Raw genomic sequence first — 26,439 nt, forward strand, 5'->3', positions numbered from 1 at the left:
TCTTTTCCAACCAAAATGATTCTATGATTCTATGATTCTATAATGACCACTCACTCATAACTGTCTCTTCCTTTTTGTCTTCAGGAAGAGTTAGCCAAACTACTTGTCTCCAGCTGACCCAAGTCACAGAGCAAAAGTCCTCTCCACATACTTCTCTGCAAAACTTTCACATCAAGAAATGTACAGATACAAGTTTTTTGTTTTCCTTTGTATTCTTTATCTTGTGGATTGATCTCCTGAGAAAAGGAATATATTCAGTATAAGCCATCTCAGGTGTTTTCCCACCGGTTAATATATAGCCCATCATTTGTAAGAAAACCCATGTGATGTTGGGAAGGAACATCTTTTTACAATACAAAAACCACAGCCATAAACAATGACACTTCCTCAAACCAGCAGGAGCTATCCCAGCTCCAGTTCAAAATCCCTGAATTTTCACTTTGTACAGCACTGTGTAACATGTTAAAGCACTACAGAGGAATTAATGACCCAGGTTTTGAGATCAACATATTAACATCCATTTCTTCAAATACTCTCTTCAGTAAGTCAACAAGAAAGTTTCAGCTATATTCTTCCTGCCTGTCTTCTGAGAGATAGAATTGCAATTTAAAATATAGCTTCTAGGTTACCTATAGCTGTGCCCGAAAAAGGTGACACATGCTTCACTTCTAGCTGCTTTTCTAGGTCTGTAACATATCAGCGTGGACCACGATCTCTTTTAACAAAGGGTTTTCCTTGTAAATTAAGTTGCAATTGTTTACAGGACTATTTAGAGCCATACAAGGTTTAGGACACATCCAACATATATTACCTGTCTGTTCAGCACTGTGAATATTTCCTCTGTGTTGCACTCTGCGAGTCCAGGCCCACAGCTCACCTGCAACACAAACTTTCTTTCCAGTTTCAAAGCATGGTATTTCTTGCTGATTCTGGGCCCTTCTAGCTGTGTTACTCTGCCCTGCTCTTTGACTTGGTCAGTCAGTCTCTCTCTCACTCCACCCCAACCTGCTTTTCCCTTTGGTGAAAAAAATGCAACAAAGTATTCAGAACATGAAATACATATACATGTAGGTTCTCTTGCACTTTACCCACTAATCTACTGCACAAGGACAGCGAATTTAAATAGGGACTATTTCTACTGCTGGCTTCCCCCAGAAGTATTTTCTTCTCCCCTTCCAATTCTTCTGTCCCTATTAGCTGTAACTGCCCCTTTCCTCATTCCTACTCACTACCTAACCAAAAAGGCCATAGTCTGAGGCCTGCTACAAACAACATGCAAACCTGAGCTCAGAACTCTGATGTTTTGTAGGTAACCTTGAAAACACCTTCCAGGAGATTCAGTCTACGAAGTAAAGATTCCCCATTTTTCACTGGGAATGCTCATGCTGATCCTGAGAACTCACATTACAAAGCTCAAAGTTTCAATGTGCACCTCTGTGAGCCTTGTACAGTAAGACTCATAAAGCACAATAACAATGGATAAATCTTCTCAAATAAATTAACTCAAAATATCCTAAAACATTTTATAAACTGGATTTTCTGTCTAACACAGCGTAATGCACAATGATGTACCAGGCACATCAGTCATTTGGAATAGCATGGACAATGATCCTCACTTTGAAGTGACTGCATCACTCCCAGCATACACAGTAAAATCTTTTCATCACATTGCAAGAGTTTCAACGAAGAAAGCAGAAACTTGCAAACACGGATTCACAACACACAAATAAAGTTTTGTTTATCAAATGACAGATGTCTCAGAACTGCATCCTTTTTAGTAACGAACAATTGCACATTGTTACAGGACATAGGTTTGTCAATCATTGGATGCTATTAATGTTAGTGTGACTAATGAATAATTTAAACATTTTTTTTAAGCTATTCTGCTGCAGGAAGATTTAAAGACCCTCTTTTTCTTTTAACTTATATGAAGCAAAAGTAACTTCGACATATAATGCAATCAGTTCTATAATTGACAAGCATGATTACATTTTTGCAATAAAATATATGTGAGTACCTCAGCAAATTATTGCCTAATGCCGTATGAATCTGGCATTAATGAAGAAATTGAAAAATAAACAACCAGAGCGGCTTTAAGTACAAAAATAATCAACGCATATTTGAGGCTAATGTGATTAAGAACAACAGGATGTGTGAACACAGATTGCTTCTTGGTTCAGCATTTCTCATTTTCATATAGCTTACAAGATTGCACAGGCATTTTTTTACTGAATAGCTAAACTGGTTTAGAGATGTTACATGCCTATTCTATTTTCTAAGTGGAGCAACATTTATATGCTTGGGATTATATTCTATTAGTGCAGGCAGATGAATTTTTCAAATTTGTTTGTCCTGGGATTAGATGAACATGAGTTTGAAATATTTTAAAGCCATCTACACATTTTGAAATTAAGTGAAAGCCTGCAGAATTAGAAAAGGTTCAAAAGGAATAAAGAATGGTTCTTCTTCTTGCCAAATGGGAAAAGGCTAGATGATATGTGAGCAATGACCGGTTCTTAGCCATATTGTTTCAAAAATAGAAAATGACTGCCATGGGCTCAGAGGTGATTTAGTGTAAAAGCATCAATGTCTCCTTTTGGTTATCAGGAACATAAACAAAACCTGTTGGATTACCGCTGAAAAATAGCCCACGTACCCTACTAAAACTTCTCAGGGGGCGGACAACTTCATACCTATCCAAAAATATAACCTCTCCTGCAACAGCAGTGTCATATTCACTAAACAGTGAACTCACCTTACAGAGTTAAGAGATATATCTGAAGTACCTCAGAACTCATTTAGACAATTTTATCCCACCTCCTATTACTGCAAGCTGACATAGACCATTTCAGATGCCCTTAGGACTAATGCCCAGCTGGCTACATATCTCCCAGCAGGCCAAGCACTGCCCAAGGAGTGTCCACATTGCAATGCAGGACATTGTCAAGTCATTCTACCTTAGAATGTCTCCCATAGCCAAACAGATTTAAAAAACAAGCTAGCATAGAGGACTCTGGTCACACTGTGATTAATCAGCTGCTTCCCAATTAATGCCATGCAGGCTGCCTTTTACAGATCACAGAGACTATAGCCCCAAGAGAAAAGCAGGCAACTGCAACACCTGTATTTTTTGCAGGCTAACAAAAACACCAAAACCACCAGGCAATTAGCTTTTGTGTGGGTTTCTTTGAATCCCATGTTGTTTTTATTATAGCATGTAAAAATATATAAACATTAATTATATATTCATTATACCTAATTTCACATGTTATAAATGTATAATACATTAGATATATAAATAGGAGTAGGAACAAAATATGAGTTTCCTGCCATCCAGCTGACAGTTCTAATTAATAAATTCAGCCTCTCTCTCTTCCCATTCCTCTCCCCTGCAAGCCAGACAATATCAAGTTAGTAACACAGTCTTGGTTTCAAAGGAAGATACTGAAGGACACCACCCCAAAATACTTCACAACTAAGGCACTGTCCCATACTGGAGGAAACTGGGATTCAAGTCCCTGGCCTAATATTCCTTTCCAGGTCAATACTCACACCAATAGTCAGTTGTCTAAAATAGAGTATGAAATTTCCTTCTTGGTATGTGTGGTGTTTGTTTCAATGAAAGAGAGCTGACTTTATCCACCTAACTCCAGAAAAAGATCATGTTTGAGACCTAGGAAGAGAGAGCCACTTCTGTCTTGCCTAGGGCCAAGCTTTGTTCTATTGTCAAGCAGTACAGCTCTGCTCCTTTTTTAACATTCCCTAAAGGTTTATGTTCAGTCTCTTCTTGTACGTATGAATCCTACTACTACTCCCTACCTGAGGTGAAGGTTTCATGTAAAAGAGCATACAGGTCCTTGTGTGGGTTTAGCCTTTATTATGCTCTAAATCACTTCCCCTTTCAGCTTTCAAGGCATTTAGACTGCATTTTGAGATGAGACTGTTTCTTGCTACACTGTGTATGGTGTCTTGCTTCATGAGGTCCCATGGTCAGGAACAGCTGCTACCACTGTATGTACAATTTCTGTTCAGAGAGGTTCACACAAATGATTCCTTAAAAGCAGTCTTCACAAACATACATATATTAATGGATCCTTCTGCCAATACATATTCAACCTCACAAAGAACCTAAGGAATTCTGTAACACTCAAGTCATTCATATGACTCTGACAGTGTGGCTGTACTGGTACCAATCTCCTGTATTTGACCACTCCAAAATTACAGCTTCTGGTGAAGAGAGACTGTGTTTATCCAAAGAACATTTCCTTTTTTTTCTCTGTACCCTGCTGATCCATATCTACACTTAGGAGGAAGTACTGCTCCTGGGAGCCACAGACTAGTTCAGTTTGCATGGCCCATCTACTCACAGAGATCTCAGCAACTAGAGTAACAGCTTCAGAAACACAGATCTGTCTACTGGGAATTGAACTGAGACCACAAACTCATTTTCCACAGGGCAAAGAAACAGTGAGTGACAGCAACCAAGTAGTGTAAAATTCACAGTGCACAGATCACAGAATGTCTCAGAAACAGTTTTACATATTTGGTCTCATGAAACTTTGCACCTTCAGATTGCAACTCAGTTGAAATATGAATACAATGCTACTTTCACATTTGAAATAGATGAAAAAGCTAAATACCTTGCATTTGATATAAAAAATTAACTCAGAAAATAGCCTTGTGATTAAAAATAGGCTACTTTTTCAGTGAAAATAATGTCTTTTGAACACAAAGTACATTTTCAGAGGGTACTTCATATTACAGAGAAGATGAAGCATTTTACCCTAGTTGTGCAAATTCTCAGACAAATCCTTAACTTCATATGCATGATTCCTTCTCCAAAGTCTGTCTCATGAATGCTAAGCATACATTGCTAGAAATTCCTAATTATATACTTCAAAATCTTACTGATGTCTTGCACAATACTACTGATCGTGCTGATAGGTAGCAATAGCAAGATTTCTTTCAAGTTTTCATCTGTTAATGTTATAGTTGGTTTTGCCATATTTTTGCAGGAAGACATGGAACAAAAGAAAGACTTAAAAAAAGATGACCAGAGATCTAGAGAATGAGTCACAAAGAAAGACTGAAAGAACAGTATAACTTAGCCCAGAGAAGCGAAGATTAAAGCAAGAGGTGATAATAATCTTCAAATATAATTAGAACCCATTACATGCAGGAAGCTAGTACTGTTCCCATGTCCACTGGGACTAGGACAAACAGTAATCAATTTATGTTGCACGTCATATTTAGACTAGAAAACTTTCTAATGCTGAGTAACAATGAAGTGCAGGACTCTCTGTGGAGTCTACAGAATGTCTGAAAGCAGAAGTTTTTATGAGAATGCCAAGCAGGAGTCTGAGAGGAAAGTTTTAAAGATATTTCTGCCTTTGATACGAGCATATAACCTCTTAATGTCCCTTCTTCCAATAACATTAGATTCTGTTTGTCCTTGCACTAGTAGAGGGATATATTCCTTAAATTCTGTTCTACCACAAGATCTTTTTAATATTACAGGATATTAGAAAACTATAGGTGACACTAAATAGCAGTTATATGGGTAAGGAACATGAGCACCTAATGGGTAACCATCTTACATAGATGACAATGAGTATAGCTCACATTGCTTTGATCTAAAATTATGTTCATTGAGAATTTGTCCATATAATTATCATCTTTCACCAGAATTGCATATAATAGTGTACCACAATTATGAAAAACATAAGTATTAATGTAAAACATTACAGCAAAACGTGAATCCCTCAGAAATACTATGACATTGTGAAATGCCATTTTAGACAAAATTAGATTCTAACTTAATAGGCAGGTTAAAAGTAATTCTTCAAAGACTCCATATGATCTTAAATTACCTTATACCCTGTACCTTGAAACTGAGTAAGGGGGGGGGGAAAGAAAGGTTAACATGTGAATACCAAGATTCAGCTCTTGCTGGTATCCTAAGCAAGAACAACCGCGATATTGATTTCTTGCTGTGCTCTCCACAGATTATGGTATGTGTACACAGCTAAGTACAGAACTGAGTATGACCAACATCCCCAGCTGAAGATGTTAAGAACTGAATCTTGAGAGACATTTCTGGTCTGATCATAGCTGACACTATGGAACTATATAAATACAGTAAAAACTCTACCAGCCAATAACCATTTTCATTGCTGGTATTATGGTATCATCTAAAATTCATAGCAAACATTAAGGATCTACAGGGCAAGGAAACAATATTTATCATAAAGCTTACCATTATAATTAGCAAAGGATGGGAGAAAAAACCTATTAATACTATCCTACTAACAGAAGAACAATGTCGGAAGCCTATTTCTTTCCAATGACAATATAGGGAGTCTGAGTCAGATAACTTAGAGGTCTAAAGCAACAAAGGATATCTCTTTCGTCTCCACTGTGACTGGATTAGCAAACTGCCTCCAGTCACCAACTTAGATTTTCAAAGTGGTAGGAAATGAACCTGGAGTTCCCTATAAATGAACCTAACTTCCTCTCCCTATTTAATTTACCTTCTAATAGTCTCATATTGTTCACATACACCTGATTACACTTTTTAGTAAAAAAAAGAAAGCAGTTTTGCTAAAGGAGGCTGTGTAGGTTTTGGCTTGGATAGAGTTGATTTTCTTCATAGTAGCTAGTATGGGGCTGTGTTTTGGATTTGTGCTGGAAACAGTATTGATAACCCAGAGATGTTTTGGTTACTGCTGAGCAGTGCTCACACAGAGCCAAGGCCTTGTCTGCTTCTCACCCCACCCCACCAGCAGGTAGGCTGGGGGTGCACAAGAAGTTGGGAGGGGACACAGCCAGGACAGCTGACCCCAACTGACCAAAGGGGTATTCCAGACCATATGACATCATACTCAGTATATAAAGCCGGGAGAAGAAAAAGAAAGGGGGGGAACGTTCAGAGTGATGGCATTTGTCTTCCCAAGTAACCATTACACCTGATGGAGCCCTGCTTTCCTGGAGATGGCTGAACACCTTCCTGCTGATGGGAAGTGGTGAACGAATTCCTTGTTTTGTTTTGCTTGCATGCACAGCTTTTGTTTTACCTATTAAACTGTCTTTATCTCAACCCATGAGTTTTCCCGCTTTTACTCTTCTGATTCTCTGCCCCATCCCACTGGAGGGTGAGTGACTGAGCGTTGTGTGGGGCTCGGTTGTCGGCTGGGGTTAAACCACAACAGAGGCCCATCTTGCAATCTTGCTGATGTGTTAGTCAGGTAAAACCAACATTTCCAAGGCTGAGAGCAGCATTTTTTCCAGCTATGTCCAGCACTGCCTTCTGCAGATTGCAAGCTACTGCGTCAACTTATGTGACATTTCTCCAGTTTACTTCAGTGGACGTTCTGCCTAGAACAGGAATTTACAGCTCAGGGAAGCAGGAAGTATACGCTTCAGTTTTATCCCATGCAGCATGTATGCCTAACTTTAGCCGTGTCTCTAGTCTTAACTAGTTTGTCTACGATGATCTCAAATCCATTCTAGTCAATTTTTGAGCAAAGAAATTGAAACAGTTTCAGAGAATGTCAAAACACTAGATTTGAAATATCTAAAAAGGTTTTGGGTTTGTCTGGGATTTTTTTACCACAAAGCAACATTAGATTTTGAAATGTTAAGGGATAGCAAAAAAGCACCCTACTGCATTCCAGGTAAATAAAATACTTTGGACAGCCTGGAACACATTTAGAATAGAACAGAACTGAAATATTAGTTGCAGACACCATCTCAGTGAGACTGTGTACTTCTCAAAGTGGACATTTTTCTGCTGGCAAAGAAAAGAACAAGTTGGGATTAAAAGGACTAAATGGGGTCCTGGCTTGGTTTGTTGCTTTGTTTGTGGGATTTTCAGGGTTTGAGACTTCACCTCAACTTCACTAAGAGGATTACCCCATGACATGAGCTTTCCTGTGTGTTTTCATTCTTTTCAGCAATTCATGTTGGCATCAAAGGCTCCTCAAACATAGAGTGGATGGAAAATGGAAGGACATCTTGCTCAAAAATATCACAAGAGTTTTGCCCTTTGACATAGGAAGAACTCAGCCCAGACTTCCTGCACAGTTGTCTAGTGAGTGTGGCAGACAGTCTATCAGAGATAATTCTTTCTGTTTTCATATTAGCATGGTTGAGGCTTCAGAATTATTTCTTTGGGTTTTTTGTCACAGAAGGTAGCCATCGACCGTCAGGGAATCGCTGCATTTCTAAGTTCTCTAACTGAACATTGCTCCTTTCCTCACTTCTGCAAACTCCCTACAGTTCATGGTTTTACTCCTGAGAGAGTATTTTGTGATTAAAATGCAAGCACCCAACTGTACCGCTGTAATCAGTTACAGCCAAAAAGGTGTTTCCATCATGCACCCACTTATTCAAGGGCTGAATAATATTTATACCCAAACTGACTTTGGCATAGTAGATCCTGCCTTCATGGAAAAGTTTCTTTTTCTCTTCTATGGAAAAACTTTTCAAATGTTTTTTTTTTAAATCTCTTCAGTCATTTTGTCATTAGAAGAAAACATTAATGAGAAGCTAAGATACTTATTTTCAGAGCAGAAGACATTTATCCTGTGTCTATGTTCTATTCCAATTATACCAAATGCTTAATGATGTAAGTCTAATCACTCCCTGGAACACATAGTGCTCCCATGCACTATTGACAGCTCTTCTTCACTAGAAGATTATAATCTGACAATTTAGAGGAAAGATTTGTTCCAGACTTCAACTATTTAAAAACATTTTATCCATAAAATGCAAGTTCATATTACAGACTTTACAAATAACCCAATATTTGGACTAAACAGTCCCCTTCGTGTCTTCCAATATACTTTCTTACAGGTGCATGTCATTGATCACCTATGAGATTTTATTCTAGTAAAATTTTTAATATAACTTTAAAAGCCCTTCAAGTGTCAAGAAATCACCGCTTTCTAACTTTTACTTTCTTTCATTGCCAAGGAGGCATTTAAATAACGTATCAAAAATATGCAGCAGTCTCAGTGAAGAACACATTTAACAGACATGTTTCCTCCAGATTTTTTCCCTTTCCCCTGTCAGAAGTATCCTTGTATTTGTTCTGTTTTGCACTGCCAGCCTGAATGTGATTGTGAGTTACCACTAATCATCTGAATGGATGAGACTTAATGAAACCATCATTTGTGTTTGTAAAAGCAACTGTGTCTGATGTTCCGGGGACAAATTTCAACCTTTCCAGTGCTTTAGTGGAAAGACTATAGCAATGGGGCTTTTCTATTTTTTCTTATCAACTACGGCAATGGGAAGGGGACAGGCAATGGCTTAAGGTCAAATCATGACATTTCTGATGTTCATGGAATCTCTGAACTACCTATTCATTCTTTGAGCAGAGGATGATCACAGCTATAAGCCTTCACTGCCATGGCTGAACTACAGAACCTGCTACAGATCCAGAAATCTTTGCCATTTCCTCCAAATTGCTATGGGTTTCTGGAAGCTGTTAGTCTATTTAAAAAAACATAGAATATATAAACAGTGCTTGAAAAACACCGTCTTATTATCAGAAGTGATGTGTCTCTTTCTAGAGTAGCTACAGATGATTCATGGAGACTTTAGTTTTGGTATTTGATATACACCATAGGAAAGTCGCATGTCTATATATACCTTACAAAATATACTTGCCACTGGCTTTTTAAAAATAATTTAAAACCTGTAAATCTAATTTGCTTATGCGAGTGCATATGATATGCACATATCTGTTTCACAGTGACCATGTCTTACAGTTGCATACTTCTGAGAATCTACTGTAAGCCACACAACCAAGTTCAATTTTAGTATACTGTCACCAAGGTTAGACTGCAAGTGAATTTACCCTCTCATCTTTAGTTTTGAAAAAGAAGCCACAAAGAAGTAATTCACCTCAGTACATCCTCCAGTAAGGTGAAGCCTTTTTTACCCACCTATAGCTTAAGAAGCTGGGATTATTAAATTTCACCTAAGAGCAACAGCAATTCATCCAAGACAGCTGGACAGTATGAGAGTACCGACAAGAAAAAGCCTTCCCACTAGCACTCTGCCTGCAACTCTCCCAGAGTATTTGTAATGATTACTGGGTCAGCATCACATCAGCTGCATCATCAGCTATTCCTCCACTGGCTGGTTTGCTCCCATGCAGGCTGCATCACCAGCCCAAGAGACAGAAGCCTTGTATGTCAGATATGCAGCAGCCAGCAGGCAAAGAGCATTCCAGCTCATCTGCTCAGCCTCTAATGCCTAGCATAGCACATCTGGTAAAATTAAATGGTATAAGGAAGTCTTGTACTGCTCTCCAAGGCAAAAATCACCTGTAGAGTGCACAACCACTAAACTACAACCCAGTCCTCCTAAAATGGAACTGAGGCAGTAGCAGGTTGGAGCATTTTTAATCTGTAATTCTGAATTTAAGCTTCAGAAAATTGATTTAAATTTGTAATATCTAAATTAATATAGAGAAATAATTTTCAATGTATTGTAGGTCATGGCTTTCCCTCTCTTCACTATTTTTTGTAAACCATTGTGATGTGTCATTGGGTATTTACTGCTTAGTTATGTGTATCTAACCTCTTTAAGGAAGAAGTTTAGTTGTCAGCAAGTATCAAGGGGACTGATAACAATTTCCTTTTAACTAGAAATTGACAGTCTGTATTAGTGTCTGCTTTGAGACTAGCAAGTTGAAACCCACCTGCAGTCAAGAAGGAAGGACTCTTAAAAAAAGTTCCCAGCAGCATGAGCTAATTTTCATTAAATCAGCATTGTTGAAATTAAAATGCTAAATACTTGCTATACAATGATAACATTCCCACTATGTTCACTACTTCTCTTTCTTTAGGAGAAAAAAACTGTTTATGTGTAAACTGGTGCTTAGAAAATGTTCATGATTGATATCTCCAAGGAGTAAAGGCCTTTTATTTACAGACAAGAAAGATAGCATATGAACAGTAGCAACAAAAGCTGCTCCGCTACAACTTCTCAATTAAAAGTTGGCACCTTTCCAACTTTCAAACACTGCTCTAAGTCTGATCATACCTTGCTTTTGGGTAACATTTCAAGCACAAATGCCCATCTTTGTGGCAGATTGCTGCAGTACCTATCAGCAGCTAGCTGATGAGTACCAGAACCAGGATAAACTTCCACTGCAGACCAGCGTGCATAACTGCCTAAGTGAAAAGTAAGTATTTGTTAAAGAATTAGGTCATTTCAAATTCACTTTTAGATAATTATTCACTAGATGAAAGAATACTGCTGACACACAGATGACCCCAATTACATTTCTGTTAATGCATAAAGGAACTCTGTAACTACTGCCTACTATTCTGCACTCAGACAAACACTGATTTTGGCAAGAACAGAAGTTTGATTATGTGAGCATTATACTCTGTATCCTTTGCTTGGCTATTAAAATTATAAAACCACACAATCCAATACTACTTCCAAAACCCAATCTCGCTGACAAACAAAATATCTGGACACAAATTCAGAATCATCCTACACTGGCATGAATGTGGAAATTTAATGAGTGATCTGGACACACATGTATACACTTTCTTGCTACAGTTCCCAGCTTGGATATGGAGATCATCTTCCCTTTGCTCCTCCCTCCTATAGCCATAAGAATCAGAGACTGGAAGATGGAGGCCTAACTGCCTGCAAGAAATCCATAACTGTATAGACATCAGTGAATATAAGCAATCTATCACTGATCCCAAAGCCATCCCAACAATTAGCTGAGCAGCTGCCCCTGCCTAACTGAAGACTCCTTAAAGAGGACTAAAGCAAGGACTGTAACAGCCAGAGGATGAGAAGCAAGTGCTGAAGTAAATGGAAGAGCTACCTGCCTCAAATAAAGAAAACACATAGACAAAGAACTGGTGGACACCCAGAACAACTAAAAGCTCTCTCTGCAAGCGTGCAGTCCATACAGCTCCCAAGATATCTGGCTAGTTGACCAGTAAGAGCTTGTGGACAGGGACTACATATCACTGCTTGGATTTTTTTTCAGTTGTTTATGTACCCCACTAAACTAGTTCATTAGAGGACAGATAGTCTTCATATCATTTACTGCTCATATTTATCACTTTGGTAACAAGTTGGTATTTAGAAAATAAATAATATTCTAGCTTAACAACGTGGTCAGTGACTCTGCCACAATTCTGCTTGCTGCTTTGCACAAATCTGGATGCAATACTTGTACTCCTTAATCCCTTTTTATACAGCTTAAATAATCAATAGCAAGAATAGCTAAGGGTGATCTACCTGGACCACCTATTGAATGCTCCTGTTAGAGAAAGTGACTGAAAAGCTCAAGAGCAAGTCTGAAGAATGATTAAAAGTTTTGGAATACCTTAAATTTGTGTGTGTGCACACAATGAAAAAAAAAATATATGAAAATTACATTTTCACTCACTTAGATTTTTATGAAGCCCAGTTTTAAAACAAAATCTGTTTTGAGCAAAATTTTAATTTGTTTCAAAATATTCAAACCAAAATGTCATCAAATCAAATTTTTTTTACTTTCTGACACTTTCTATTCAGCTGATGTTACTTCCACTTCCAGTTTGAATTTTCAGTTTACTTTTGCCAATCTTACATTGCATTTCCACATTAAAAACTGCAGTCCCTTATTCCTATATCTTACCAAGACACCTTCTGTATTTCAAAGTACTCCAAGGCCTTTGAAACAAGGGACACACATTAGGATATGTAGGGACAAAGATAACATCTGTCAGAAAGGTATCTTTTACCCTACAAATTTATTGTGCCTCATACAACAACAGATACTGTCAGAAAACCTTAATATAGAGTCAGTAGTATGTATGAAAAAGGGCAATACTGAATAGAAGATCACTGACACATGGCAGACTGATTATGGCAACATTCTGCCTGCTATCATCTGAAATATCAATAGAAAGCTCGATGCTACTGACAGGACAGTTTAGTAAAATTTTACCTAGACTAGTACAGCAAGAATTCGCTGGAGAATTTCTGAATTAATAATACAGCAGTTAACTCAATGATCTAAAAAGTATAATATATGAAAATTTTCCAGAAAAAAATAAATTTAGAATGCAAACTGTAGCAGAAAAGTAAACTATAAAAGGAAATGAGGGTTTCTTTCAGGATGACTATGTATTGCGAATACTTTCCCATAACTAAGAAAGTATTATCTTGTTATAAATTACCCAGGACAGCAAGAAACTCATAATAAATAGAGAAACCACCAATGTATGGCTCAATGAGAGGATAAGGTAGCTTTGACAGTCCTGAAAAGATGAAATTATTTACCCAGCACCTGGCAGGAAAAAGAAAAAAAAGAAAAAATTCACACGGATTTCCTGAAAAACTAAACCACCATCTGGGTCAATGCAATTTTAAAATAAAGGATTAAGGGCTTAACCCAATGCCTGCTGAAGTCCATGGAAGTCTTTAAAGGTCTTAGATTGAGCCCTAAGAGACAGGGAACTGAGGTTAGGGTCTCGGCTTATTTATCTTGTAGCATTTCTACTTGCAGCTGCATGCCTCTTTCTGTATCTGCTTGCATCTTTCACACAGCCCTACTTTTTACCACTTGTCTCCTTAAAAACACCTAGCTGTATCACAGAGAAGAAAATACAGGAAAATAGGATGTATACTACAGATCAAATAGCTAGGCCGGATATGACAACTTGGAAAACTACACAATTCATCATCAGAATGGACAAGATAGTTCTTATAAAATAATTATCCCAAACCTCCTCTAGAAACTGAAACCAGATGAGTCAAAGCTGGGCTTTTCTGTCCCACTGAGCATCCTGGGTTCTCAGGCACACCAAGCCTAGTCAAGCTGAGTAAGAGCCTTTGCCAAGCAAGAGGCAATTATTTTGCTCTAGTCCTACAAAGTAGAACTATCTGGCACCTGTTTACACTTCAGTGCTTCCACTAGTCAGTACTTAGCACTGATCATGCTATTTTGCACATAGACTCGACACTGAGTACACCTGAGCCAGGTGGATCAGCGAAGACAATGTAATAAAAACAAGGGAGCTACAGGTATAGCTCTCCATATACTCCCCATGCTCTATAGTTTTTATTTTGTACTGAATTCTCTGCAAGTTCCTTTGCAGTCCTGTAGCATGGTCCATAAAAGAACTGTACACAAACGGTTGCGTAAGGACACAGTGCCCAACAAAGACCAGGCCAGCCCTTCCACGGGAAATGTCACATATACAGTGTTTTCTGACACAAGGGGATTAAGCAAGTTCATTGGTAATAAGCTGTTAGAGAAACTGTGCTTCTCCTAGACTGGACGAGCCACTACAAAACTGAAAAGTCTTGTGAAACAGAGCATTGTGAAATCTTGTGAAACTAAGCAATGGAAAATTACACAAAAAAATGTATTTTTTACAAATCATACAGTCCCCAGTGCCTCTTTAGCACTATGTTCTACCAGAAAGGTCATAAAGTTGCACCTGTATTGATACACCAAAGCAAAACAAGACCTGACAGGAAAGAACCTGAACAATTTGATTCACAACCACATTACTCCCAATTCATAATGGTGTAACTTTATCACTTTAAAGAGAATTTATGCCAGCATAAAACTGGAGTAACATAGCAGTAAATCAAGCTCAGAATTTAATATTCATGCTGGTTCAGCTCAATTTTATTTAGTGCAGGTGTTCACTTAATTTTGATGATAGAATCTGGGGAGAAGGGGTAGTCTGCTGTTAATTCATTTCTACTGCCTGGTGGTCTCAAGTCACGACAACACTGGTCCTATTTCTGTGTACTTCAAAGATTGCTGAATATATATTTTCTTTTGTCTACAATCTACAATACCTTCACTTAACAACATTTTTTTTTGCTTTGCTACATTTGTAGTATCTCAAAAGCAGCAGCAAAGAATACTAATATAATAATTAAAAGACCACACAGAGGTATCGTAAAAATAAAAATAAAAAGAACAGGAGAAAAGCATGCAAAGAGCTCACAGGAGAGAACAAAGACACAACATCAGGCAGCAGCAGCTTTAACTTGACTGCCAGTTTTCTATGGTGCAATCAAATCCATTGTCTGCAAGCCACAGGTGCACAGCACATTGAACAGACAAAAATGCAATGGGGAGTGATGACAGTTAACTTCTGAGCCCATGCGATATTCATCTCAACATTCATTTATACATCTGTTGTGCTGAATTTTAGTCTTTAATTTCATTTTATTTTTTTTCTGGTTTCAGAAGCATTTGAGCCCCTGAGGAACTGTACCAAAAATGCAGCGTGGTAGAGAGGGTCTGGGCTTTAGGAGGAAGAAATCTATTCGGGAACCTGAAATGTGAAGACAATCTCTGTGTTTATGAGCCAGTTAACCCAACAGTTGTGACTCTGGTGATGGTGGATATTGTCAGTTCAGCTGCAAAGCAGCTACCAAGCAGGATGTTCATCAACTCAATTATCAATAGAAGCATAACAATACAAATATGGATTTTGTGTAGAGTGCAAAAAAAAGGCCATATGGGAAAATTATCAGATGCATCATAATAATGAATGGTAATATTATTATAATGGTTGCTTTCACTGTTTATCACAAACCAGGTCAGTTTGGATTACACTTGGATGATGGTCTTTTGATCTCAGATGTTTTCCCCATCAATAGGGCACTTTTTGAAATTAGATGCAGGCTGACCTCTTATGCTTTGTTTTCATCACTCTCCAATCAGTGGGAAGAAATTAGCCCCCTGGGAATGTTTGATTCACATTGGCTCACTGTGTTATTTCAGCTGTGAAAGATGCTAATGAGCTAATATCAACTTTCCTAGTGGAAAATACACATATGTCACTTTAAATTTTTGGCCAGGAACCAGCATTTCGTCATTTTAGGCAAGGTCTATCATTACACTGCAGCAAAAGAAAAAAACCCCAACAAATTAAAGACAAGTTGAATCCACCTAAAGGGCAGAATCTCACGCAGTCTCCTTCCAATATGTAATGCAGATCAGCAGACACATAATTTGCTGTGGAAATTAGTTGTCAGTTTATGTTCTGTGTTCTCCCAGTTGGACAGACAGGGCAACATCCCAAAAAGCTTTGAGGATAATTAATTTCTCAAAGGGAAAAAACATCACTGAAAGGTTTCACGTGCTCTTGAGCAATTCACCTGTGACCCACAGAGAGAGAAACAAGCGGCCTAATGAAGGGCAAGGGCACACAAAGGTGAGAACTTTACAATTATGAGTTTTCAGTTTCAGGGGTGAATCCCTGTCTTTAACACATACAAATAGAAAAATCAGGTCACCCTAAAATAGCAAGGAAACTTGCAGGCTTTTAGAAGAAAAAGAATTTCAGGTCAACTACACTGTTGTAGTTTTTTTATTCTTGGGAAGAACTTCCAATGAGGTTTAAGATAATAAAAGACCCTGTCCCCTTTTTTCCCCACCACAGTTGTCACTTTGGGGAAAATTTAGGTCAGTTCCGCTACAAAAAGATTTGTGGAATCTTTCACAAACTTTATAATGCTTTCAGCTTTTCCAAAATAAAACATTTCATTTAGAAATGAGGACATTCCATCATTTACTAAATCTATTTTTTTTAATAAACTATCAATTTGAGCCTGAATCTTAAGCAATTTTGAGGTTTTATTTACTAAATTTTTTTTTTTTCCAAAAAGTACACTGATCTTCCTCAGATAACTTTTTCAATTCAGAAGAGGTCTGTAGCACAGTATTACTTACAAAGTAAAGTATTGATGCTTTGGCATGCACTATTTTGAGACAGAAAAATTTCTAAGTCTTCAACATTTAAAGCAAGGTTGTCATGGTTTAACCCCATCCAGCAACTAAGCACCATGCAGCCGCTCACTCACTCCCCCTGCCCGCCAGTGGGATGGGGAGAAAATTGGGAAAAGAAATAGAACTTGTGGGTTGAGATAAGAATGGTTTAATAGAACAGAAAAGAAGAAACTAATAATGATAATGATAACACTAATAAAATGACAACAGTAATAATAAAAGGATTGGAATATACAAATGATGCATAGTGCAATTGCTCACCACCCGCCGATTGATGCCCAGTTAGACCCCGAGCGGCCATCCCCCCAGCCCCACTCCCCCCAGTTTACATACTAGACATGACATCACATGGTATGAAATATCCCTTTGGCCAGTTTGGGTCAGCTGCCCTGGCTGTGTCCCCTCCCAACTTCTTGTGCCCCTTCAGCCTTCTCGCTGGCTGAGCAGGAGAAGCTGAAAAATCCTTGGCTTAGTATAAACACTACTTAGCAACAACTGAAAACATCAGTGTGTTATCAATATTCTTCTCATATCCAACTCAAAACATAGCACTGTACCAGCTACTAGGAAGACAATTAACTCTATCCCAGCTGAAACCAGGACAAAGGTTTAGGCCTTTCCTTTCTCATTTTTTACCAGCCAACTACCTATCACACATTCTGCTTCTCACAAACCCCTCTGAGAAGACTGAAATCCAAGCATGTGAAAGCACAAAAATAAGCTATTTCACCTACGAGAGCGAGAGTGACATATGAAAAAACTTCAGGGTGAATTTTCTCCCAAGACACAAGGACAAGCTTCTTTATTTCTAGTGTTTCAAAGCAACAACTAACAAAGATTAATTATCTGACTAGATCTGACCAAAAGGTTTCATTGAAAGTACCAATAATTAAAACTTATCTTTTTTTCTCCTTTTTCCTTACTGCGCAATTTTCCAAAACTTCATCTTTGAAAAATAAGCTTATAATTTGTCTGCCTGTCACTTTCTCTAAAAGCAGTGAATTAGCTTTCAAGTGTTACAAACATGAAAATTGGACAAAACGGGAAGAAATTACCACCTGCACTGTCATTTGATACACTGAAAAATGTAAAATTTTAAATTCATATAAAAACACTGAAAGTTCAAATTTTGAAAATTTACAGACATCATAACCAAATACTTCCAATTCACTGAAGCAATATAAATAAATGTTTTGAGGGTTTTTTGTTTGTTTGTTGGTTGGTTGGTTGGTTTGGGTTTTTTAACAGACATTCATTTCTAGACTAGTCTTTGTTATTTGAGCAATTATGCAGCTGGCTAAAGACTGGTTCAAATCATATTTGGATCTAGATTTTTGTAAAATTTGAAAGAATTTGGGGCTTGGATTTTTGTTCAGTCCTTTGGTGCTGACATCTGAACTGCCAGCCTCTCCAAACTTTCATTTTTTGCCTATTTCTAACATTAACAAAGTTATTTTAATACTTGTTTTAGTTTATTTTTTCCAAGGTCTTCCTGCATAAGAATAATTTATACTTTCCAGACAACCTAATATTAAGACTCTGAAAGGAACGAATGAGATTAGTCCATTTGCCTGAGCGCTGAAGCTGCTACATAAGACACTGGTAGTCATTAGTGAAAAGGCAAATCATTCCTTGTCTCTTAATCACTTTAGAAGCTTCCTAGAACTCTGTCTGTTGACTACATAAATAGCAAATACATCATCCAGCACTCTCAAACCAGCTACGTACAGTGCCATATGAATCACTGCTGATACTTTCATACGCCATTTGCTTTATTGAGTGTGAATGGATCCAGAAAGAAGAGAAAAATCCACAATGCCACTTACAAATTATATTTCCCTTGTTTCAGTGCATTCTTTTTTTTTTCAGTTCTTGGCTTTCTATTATTTTTCTTTCTCCATGCTATCATAGTGATACTAAATGCTGATGACATGATAGCTAGTAGTACAAATTCAAACCTGGTTTCTGCTTAATCTTCCAAAAACCAGTTAAACGGTTGGTCAGAGGTCAGGCACCTCTGTGAGAAGTTTTTAAAAATTATAGTGAATTAAAGCTTTGTTGCTCTACATTGAGAAGCTTCTGAAAAACAATTGGGGAAAGAGAAGTTTGGAGCTTCATGTTCTATGGTTATATCTTCCTTTGCTTACAAGCAAAATCACTTGAGTGACTGCAGTACCAATAGACACTACATGGTTCCAGCATGCAACAATCCTGAATGCAATCTCCAAAGCACTAGGAATGAACACTGCATCTTTGACTGTATACTGATGCACAGTGCAACTAGGGGCACAGTTTGGATATGCAATGTGTGGTTATCGAACACGAACACAGACTTCTGCCTACGTACCTGTGCATGGTGTAGCAAGAGTGTATTGGGTTTGCATGGTAAGGTTTTGGTAGCAGGGGGACTATGGGGTGGCTTCTGTGAGAAGCTGCTAGAAGCTTCCCCTGTGTCAAATAGAGCCAATGCCAGCTGGCTCCAAGACGGACCTGCCACAGGCCAAGGCCGAACCCATCAGTGACAGTGGTAGTGCCTCTGGGAGAACAGATTTAAGAAGGGAAAAAAGTTGCTGCAGAACAGAAACCACATCTGGAGAGAGGAGTGAGAACTCATGAGAGAAACAACTCTGCAGACACCAAGGTCAGTGAAGAAGGAGGGGGAGGAGGTGCTCCAGGCACTGGAGCAGAGATTCCCCTGCAGCCCGTGGTGAAGACCATGGTGAGGCAGGCTGTCCCCCTGCAGCCCAGGGAGGTCCACGGTGGAGCAGATATCCACCTGCAGCCCAGGGAGGACCCCACACCGGAGCAGGTGGATGCCCAAAGGAGGCTGTGACCCCGTGGGAAGCCTGCACTGGAGCAGGGTCCTGGCAGGACCTGTGGACCCGCGGAGAGAGGAGCCCACGCTGGAGCAGGTTTGCTGGCAGGACTTGTGATCCCATGGGGGACCCACGCTGGAGCAGTGTGCTCCTGAAGGACTGCACCCCGTGGAAGGGACCCACGCTGGAGCAGTTTGTGAAGAACTGTAGCCCATGGGAAGGATCCACATTGGAGAATTTCGCAAAGGACTGTCTCCTGTGGGAGGGACCCCACGCTGGAGCAGGGGAAGAGTGTGAGGAGTCCTCCCCCTGAGGAGGAAGGAGCAGCAGAGACAATGTGATGAACTGACCGCAACCCTCATTCCCCATCCCCCTGCGCCACTGAAGGGAGGAGGAGGTAGAGAAAATTGGGAGTAAAGCTGTGCCCAGGAAGAAGGGAGGGGTGGAGGGAAGGTGGTTTTAAGATTTGGTTTTATTTCTCATTACCCTACTCTGGTTGATTGGTAATAAATAAGTTAATTTTCACCAAGTCAAGTCTGTTTTGCCCATGACAGTGAGTGATCTCTCCCTGTCCTTATCTCAGTCCACGAGCCTTTTATCATATTTTCTCTCCCCTGTCCATTTGAGGAGGGGGAGTGATGGAGCACCTTTGGTGAGCACCTGGCGTTCAGCCAGGGTCAACCCACCACACAAGAGCCATAGATACAATAAATAAAGAACATTGATAAGACTTTCCAGATGTGTTGATGGCAGATGCCTGTTGTTTGGCTCTTTAGAATAATTTCTCGTAAAGAAGAAACTCTTCCTAAACAAAATCTCCCCACCTTATCCAACATCCCTAGACACCGTAAAACCAGACAAATCCACTTACAACTATTCTAAAATTCTTTAACCAAGAAAAAAATACTTTTTTACTACTCCATTATTTTTTATTGGCCGTTCCTAAAATAAGCATGAGCCTGAACATGTATATTACATGATTGTTATACTGCCATATCAATTCCACTTTATTAATGAATATCAACACAAATGGCCCAGATCTTGGCACAAAGATGTTTTGCTCATAAATTACAGTGTGCTTTTTCTATGATTGCAGTCATACCATGTCCTTTTTTATTTAACTTCTATTTTGAATTCTGCACTCCCATGCACAGAAGAAGAACCATTTGTATAAGAAACAAAGATAAATTGGTTAATCATAGTAATTACTGATCTATACAATATGCACTTTTATCACATAAATACAAATAAAAGTGATAGTGTCTGTGGCCTTCCTTCACCAATAGGACATATGAACACCTCTATTAATTTTGTGATAACAGTCTGAGGTGTTCTTCAGGACACTTCTGAAATATGCAGACTGAAATCTTGGCCACCTTGAAATCATTGGAAGCTTTGACAATAAAGTCAACTGAGTTGGAATTTCATCCTTAATCTTTACTCTGACAGCTATTACTATAACATGCAATATGCATTCTTTCAAGAATTCTGTTTAGTGTCTCTAACAAAGAATGTCTTCAAATTTTGAAATTACAGTAGCATGACCCTGTCTTTTTTCAGATCTGTACAAACATGTAACGGAAATAATCACTGTTCTGACAAGTTTGAAATAGATGTTTCCAAGTAAAGGAAAAACACTAATCATTCCCATTAATTACATATTAAAATATGAGATTTTTTTTTTTATTACACAGGTCAAAGAACAAGCATGAATCCAGACTTCTAGTAGCTTTGTCTCATGCTCTCACTGCCAGCATTGTTCCTCCCCTCTGCCTCTATACTGTTACAGTGTTTTCAATTGTTATTTTCGCAATGTACTGTGCCATACGCCACCTAATGCAAAAACATACAATGTAACGTGTCTAATTACACTTAGAGTTAATGCTGGCAGAATCATATTGCTGCAGTTCTGATTAGATCAAAAGATTACTTCCTCACACCCCACCTGTTTTGCCTACAGCATAGCTCTTAGCAATCATGGAATCTAGTACTGAGTATAAGCTTATATGCACTGTATCTATAATACTTGTTTGAGTGAAAGGTGTCTTTGCTTGCAGATTGAAGAGGCAGCTAAAGTTATGTGGAGCTGTATTTATTACTTTCTCCATTGGTTCAAAAAGGTTTTAGAGCTTTTTATGGTGCTAAAGCATACAGTATTTTCTCCACAAGTCTTTGCTGCTAGAGCTTATCTGCCTATTCCAGTAATAAAGTCCGACTTGCACATTAAGAAAGGCTAGAATTTCAAAGACTACTAAGTCAATGGGACCCATGCACAAATAACTGAAGGCAGGCTCTAGGCCCTCAAAGTTTTCGTTAGAATTTTGTACTGAGCTCCAAAACCAACTGAGGGCAAGATTTCACTCAAAAAGGCACAAGAATATAAACTGTATTCCAAGACAGCTATTTTTGCCTGTGTCAAGATGGGTTAAGCGCCACATGCTACTCCTCTATACACAGCCTTTGCCAAAGGTCTTTGCAGGATTGCCATTATCTCCAAGGGACACTTGACCAGGCTATGAGCCACTCCCATGGAGGCTCTGTTTTCAAGGATTTCTCTTAAATGAAAGTTCAGATGACTTCAATGGAAACATTGATAAGCCCTGTGGAGTTAACAGCAAGACTGAGATTAATATAGGAAACAATTACCTGCAAGTCTTCTGGTCAGTTCCCAAACATTTTTATTCAGCTGTACCTGAACTTTGATTTGTTTGTTTCACCAGGAGTGCAGATGTGAGGAAGTTTTTGTTCAGAACATACAGGAGAGTAGCTATTCTTCATTTCCTATTTCAGACATGAAAGGGGGACTTGGAGAGGAGTATGGCTATCCATCATTAGTAAAAATTTTTTTCCTCTTTAGCGTAAAAAGTTTCTGTCTTCCACAAGCAGAGGAAAATAAATGAGCCTTACCATAACTGGTCACTTGTTATAAATAAAAAGTAGCTTCTAAATAAAGCAAACACTTAACAATCAATCCACAGAGGGAAGAAAGTGGTTTTCAAATTATTACAAACAATCAAAATCAAAGTCTGCTTTTGGATATTTCATGAATAGAAAACAGGCTTAATTTATCAGACAATCGTTGGTTTAATAACAATTTACCTACCTCTTGTGCCTAACAAGTGGCACAATCCTAAAACATATGTTTATTTATATGTCCTCTAAACCACAGGCTACTTAAAAATAATTTTTATTTAACATAACTGTTTGTTACTCTGCAGAGCAAGTGAGAAACAAAATTTATTTCTGCAAAATTGTACATTGAATATATTACTTCACAGTAGTTATAATCAGACAGCCAAACATTTATCATCCCTTGTTGTGTTTCAGTTCTTAACTGTTGAAAGTCCACAAAACAATATATGTTTTACTTTACCATTGTACTGAAAATGGATGAACGCTGTTTGTAATGCAAGTATAAGACACACTAGCACAAGACCACAATAAAACTCGATCCATATGAAAACAAGATCTTAAACCCTTTATCCTAATAAGACTTTCTGAGCATTAAATAGCAACTTTAATCCCTTAGTCATTAATTCTCCTATGTTGCAAATCTGGATGTAATTAAGAACAATGCATTGCTGCCTATGTGGTGAAGAAAACATCATGCTGACGTGATTGATTACGTTTATTTAAACTGGAGATATCTGACACTTTCCAGTGATACTTCATTCAATTTTTATTATTATTTTATGCATCAAGATAAGCTTTTAATTTCCCCTGTTGTGACCCACTTAAATAAAACTTAGGAAGAATCTGAGAAGCATTACATGAAAGAATATTGCTGTAATTTACAAGGCTATTGAAAATAAAATTGGGTTTAATATTTTCACTTACTATAACTATTGTCAAGGATTTCTTTAGAAAACCAAGTCTAAACTTTAACTATAGAATGTCGAATGCATACCTTACAAGTCGTTAATCAGAAGAAGAATTAGACTGAATAGAATATATAATATATCCTATTTTATTACATGGTCTTTCACTGCAGTAGCAGTAAGCTTATTACATTATACATATTTTTTGTTTGTTTGTTTAAATATGAAAGATGATTTTCCCCATAGACAATGTGAGACAACAGTAAACTGAAAGTGCAAGGCAATATTTTTTCTTTCTTCCTTTCATTCCTAATCAGAGTAGTTAAAATTCTCCTCATGCAACATTTGACAGTATTAACTAACCTGTAAATGTATAAATTTACCAAACAACAGGGACAACAGCACAGAAGTCAAACCCAAGAGAAATACCTTTTACAAGTATCTTGCTGCCTTCATAAACCTAGAGGTAAGAATAAGAAGAATTGTTTATATATAATATATCTGCATAAACTTAGCAAACTCTCCTTTAAAATACCCAGTTCTCCTTTCTGTAGAAGCAGTCAAAGAAAAATTGCCAAGATCTTAGTGTGGGTACCAAGGGACCATGTTTGCTGCCTGTAAAGATGAAACAAAATTTAATGAGAAATCACAGCTTAAGGGTATAGCTTTCCAGCTGGTTCTGAGGGGCCAGTCTAGGCCTGTACAGTTCCAAAACGGCAATCCCAGTGTCCAACCACCGTACGTTCTTGTTGACTGCCTGCTGGTTGCATAGAGACCTAAGGCAGGGACCTATTTCACCAGAAGTGCCTTTCTGATGCATTATTTTGCTGTCAGATTGGATCAATATGTATGACTGCTACTGCCAGCCGAAGGCTGACAGTGGAAATACATGGTAAAGGGCAAGAAGGGGAATATTGCCTCTCATGACAACATTGTCCCAACAGCAAAGCTTAGAAAATTATTGCATCCTGAAGTTAACCTGGTAAAAGTGAAGCATCTACTGTCGGCCATATCCGAAATATGAGAGGAGAAGGTTGCTAGAGAGAAGGAAATGATAATTAACTTCACACGAAAAAGGCGTGCTTTGAATTTTAAACTGCAGTTCTTCAGATGTGCATCATTTAGACACAGCACATCACTCAAAGATGACTTTTATTCTACCATATCTCCCAGGAGGAATGGCATTCTTCAAGAGATTAAAAAATCAAAAGGTAAAAAGCATGATTTGCTGTCATTACCAAAATTATATTTATAATCACAGCCAAAGAAACGTTAGGAAATGTCACTTTCTCACAGTTCTGTTGGACTAGGCCTGACTCCACCTCTTCCTTATAGGCATAACATTCCACTCTCCAGTTCTGACCTGTGTCAAGGAGCTGAAAACCAGCTGATACATATTTTAAATAGGTTATATTCTTTTCAGATATATTTTGTCATTCACCATGAGTACAGTGTACCTGGCAGTAGGGTGGCCTTATGAGCTGTAAATTGAGTGAAATTAGCATTTGAATCGATGCTATGTGAAGATAACAGCCTGCAATAATCCTATTTAACAGCTGTTAATTGTCTGCTATAAACCTCAGTTCAGCAAATTTTGATCACACAACTGAAATACCTCCCCCTAATATGAATGAAGAAAATATACCAACTGATGCACAGAAAAAGAAATGTTTGGAGATGCACATCTTAAATTTATTGTAAATATAGATTTCATGCAGATACTATATCTCCTAACTATGTGTAAATCATAAAACATAGTCTGTATGCAAATATTGCCAAAAAAATATTATACAGAAATACATATAAAATGGTTTCTTCACTTATTTTCAGGGAAACTTTAGGTTTGTATGTCTTAATGGCAAAGAGCATTCTTCAAAGTTATGATCATATGTTGTTAAGAAAATGTTTGTTTCAGTGTGTTGCCCACATCCATATGGCCAAAGATGTTAGCAGTCCATAAGCAATACCATTTTTTCCTACCGCAGGGAGACTTGTAAGGTAATGAAAAGCCATAGTTCCAACTGCAGCATGAAGGGATACTTCTCCATCTTCTGTTAACTCATTCTGCTCGCATACATTGCTCAATCTGAAGCACACACTAGAAGAATGTATTATTCTGGAACTCAGAGCATCCTACAGAGGAAGGTTAAACTTCATAAACAGTGTTTAATCTTTTATCTGTAGCCAAGCAAGAATGGAACCCTATTGGTTGAAAAAAAAGATCAAAGACTAAGCATTAAGATATCCTGGCAATGAATGTGTCTGCTATAAGGACTCATATTCAACACAATGAGAAAGACATTTTCTTGTCACACACCTGAGGATAGCAGGAATCTATGGCTGTCTGTATCAAATGCTACAAAGATAGGTAGCAAAATATCCATAGCTAATTTATCTTTTTCTAAGAACAAGTAGATATACTTCATCTTCCAGCTTCATGTCTTCTGCAGCTCAGCTGAAGAGGAACTAGTATCATGGTAGTATCTTGTGGAGATGGAGGTAATTAAGAGGACTTTCCCCAATGCTTTGCTGGTAATAAGGATTTTACAGCACTGATGGTTGGTTTCCAAAAAGACTGGATGCCAAGGCATATATGAAATTTTCCTGCTCAAAAAGCCTATGACATCTTAGCTTAAAAGGCTGAAGGTTGTCTTTTACTCTTTCATTTATCCAAGAGAACACAATTCAGAGGCAAAAGTGACAACTGTGATGTTCATTAATTAATCAGCACTCAGATAATTGATGGGGTATACTTTCCATGGCAGTCTTCCCAGGAAGTTAGACTTTTCTTCTATTCCTCCTTCAATTCTCAATATATGAGGTTTTCAAGATCTTTCCACCCTTGCAAAAAGAATGAAGTGTGGAATGGGCTGATCTAGATCACTCCTATATTCTTGTGGAAGCTTCCCTGTCTCCTGAAAGTGTCCTCAAACTCTCTCTCAGTTGTCTTGTACCTTTCTGTTCCAAAGACTGTGCCATTATGATCACACTGACAGTTTCCATATATATTTTTAGT

Source organism: Harpia harpyja, chromosome 14 (assembly GCF_026419915.1).
Source record: "Harpia harpyja isolate bHarHar1 chromosome 14, bHarHar1 primary haplotype, whole genome shotgun sequence".
In the NCBI taxonomy this organism is placed as follows: domain Eukaryota; kingdom Metazoa; phylum Chordata; class Aves; order Accipitriformes; family Accipitridae; genus Harpia; species Harpia harpyja.